Genomic DNA, 2,752 nt, shown 5'->3' with positions numbered 1-2,752 from the left:
CAAGCAAATGTTGAATTTCTCGTGTTTTGGAGTGTCATACTCCTCCTATATTATCTTACTCCTGGTAGTAGTAGTAGTAGTAGTAGTAGTAGTAGTAGTAGTAGTAGTAGTAGTAGTAGTAGTAGTAGCAGTAGCTGCAGCAGCAGCAGCAGCAGCAGCAGCAGTAGTAGTAGTGGTATTATTATTTCCAAAGTGGATCACGGTATTAGCCGGTGGCTTCTGGGTGGACCGTGTCCCAACCTGGGACATAGGGATTCAATCCGGAATTTTTCGCAGGATGTGTGCTGTTCCCAGCAGTGCGATTTTCTGCACTTCTTGGGCAGTGTGGTGGCTAGGGTGTTCCTTAAGGTTTTTCTCAAAACCATTCTTTATAGAGCCAAAGGCTCCAACCACAACTGGTACAATTCTCATCTTAGTATTCCAACATCTTCCTAATTTCGATCTCCAGATCTTTGTACTTGGTGAGCTTGTCTCTTTCTTTTACCATGATGTTAGAATCATCTGGTACGGCTACGTCAATCAACAGGCATCGTTTTTCTTTTCTGTTGTGGAGCACTATATCAGGGCGGTTTGCAGGTATCGTGCGATCTGTTTGCACTGCCATATCCCACATTATGGTAGTATCTCCGATATTGGTAACTGGTCTCGGAGTATGTTCATACCACTTGTCAGGTACTTGCTCACCAAGTTCACTGCAGATTGACCAGTGCAGATAGCTGGCTACCTTGTTGTGGCGATTTATGTACTCGGTTGGGGCCAGCACTGTGCATCGGGCGATGATGTGGCTGATGGTCTCCTCTGCCTTGCTGCACATTCTGCACTTGCTGTTTACCTGTTGCTTGAGGATGTTGCGTTGATGGTATCTGGTGTTGAGTGCTTGGTCTTGGGCTGCAATGATCAGGCTTTCTGTCTCCCCCGGGATTATTATTATTATTATTATTATTATTATTATTATTATTATTTGTAGTAGTAGTAGTAGTCGTAGTAGCGGTAGCGGCAGAAGCAGTCAAAGCGATCGCAGTGGTCATGGTAGTGGGAGTGTAGTGGGAGTGTAGTGGTAGCGGTCGTCGATTCTAGAACAACTACTCCCTGGACAACTATCTCCCCGGACAACTACCATCCGGACAATTACCACCAGGACAACTGCCATCCGAACAACTACCCCTAGGACAATTACTCCCTAGAACAACTACCACCCGGACAACTACTACCCGGACAACTACTGCCTAGGGCAATTACCCCCCTTGGACAACTACCACCCGGACAACTGCAACCCAGACAACTACTACTCTAGGACAATTACCCCCCAGGACAATTACCACCCGGCCACTACCACCCGGACAATTACCACCCGGACGACTACCCCAGGACAATTACCAAAGGGGCAATTATATGAACGTCTGTAAGTGTAATCTACATTTCCACAATCAATTCATATTAGTGTATGGATGCAGAGACCATGACGTAATCATGGGATAGCTGTCCGGGTGGTAGTTGTCCGGGTGGTAATTGTCCTATTGGGTAATTGTCCTAGGGGTAGCCATCCGGGTGGTTCTTGTCCGGGTGGTAGTTATCCTAGGGGGTAATTGTCTTAGGGGGTAGTTGTCCGGGTAGCAGTTGTCTGCGTGGTAGTTATCCTAGGGGGTAATTGCCCTATGTGGTAGTTGTCCGGGTGGCAGTTGTCCTGATGGTAGTTTTCCTAGGGGGTAGTTGTCCAGGGGGTAGTTGTCCGGATACGGCGGTCGTCATCGCAGTTACTGGCGCAGTCACGGTTGCGGTCGAGGTAGTGGTGCTTTAGTCGTAATGGCAGCAGTAGCGGTCACAGTGGAAGTCATGGTCGTGGTGGTCGTAGTAGCGGTAGTGGTCGTGGAAGTAGTAGTGGTATTGGTATTGGTGGTGGTGGTGGTTGTGGTGGTGCTGGTGGTGGTGGTGGTGGTGATGGTGGTGGTGGTGGTGGTGGTGGTGGTGGTGGTGGCTGGTGCTGGTGGTGGTGGTGGTGGTGGTGGTGGTGGTGGTGGTGGTGGTGGTGCTGCTGCTGGTGGTGCTGGTGGTGGTGGTGGTGGTGCTTTTGCTAGTGCTGCTGCTGATACTGCTGCTAGTGATGTTGCTAGTGCTGCTGCGGCTGCTGCTGCTGCTGCTGCTGCTGCTGCTAGTGATGTTGCTAGTGCTGCTGCGGCTGCTGCTGCTGCTGCTGTTAGTGATGTTGCTAGTGCTGTTGCTAGTGCTGCTGCGGCTGCTGCTGCTGCTGCTGTTAGTGATGTTGCTAGTGCTGTTGCTAGTGCTGCTGCTGCTGTCGCTGCTGCTGCTGCTGTTAGTGATGTTGCTAATACTGCTGCTCAGCCCTCGTGGTACCACGTGGATACACGGCGGAGAGAGAGAGCTTAGGATAGAGGGAGAGAGAGAGAGGTCAAGAGAGACGGGGGTCAAGGGAGGGAGCGCGCTGGAGAAGGAGAGAGAGCGAGAGAGAAGGGAAGAGAGGGGTCAATGGAGGTAGCGAGCTTAGAATAGATGAAGAAAGAAGGAGAGAGAAAGTGGTCGAGGGGGAGAGAGAGAGATAGAGAGAGGGGGAGAGAGGGAGAGAGAGAGAAAGAGAGAGAGCGAGAGAGCGAGAGAGAGCGCGAGAGAGAGCGAGAGAGAGAGAGAGAGAGAGGGCACGAGAGGGAGAGGGAGAGCGAGAAAGCAAGAGAGAGAGAGAGAGAGAGCGAGAGAGAGAGAGAGAGAGAGAGAGCGAGAGAGAAGAGAGACGAGAGAC

The sequence above is a fragment of the Priapulus caudatus genome, unplaced genomic scaffold (genome assembly GCF_000485595.1).
Source record: "Priapulus caudatus unplaced genomic scaffold, Priapulus_caudatus-5.0.1 Scaffold208, whole genome shotgun sequence".
Taxonomy (NCBI): domain Eukaryota; kingdom Metazoa; phylum Priapulida; class Priapulimorpha; order Priapulimorphida; family Priapulidae; genus Priapulus; species Priapulus caudatus.
This window is presented reverse-complemented; position numbering follows the sequence as displayed.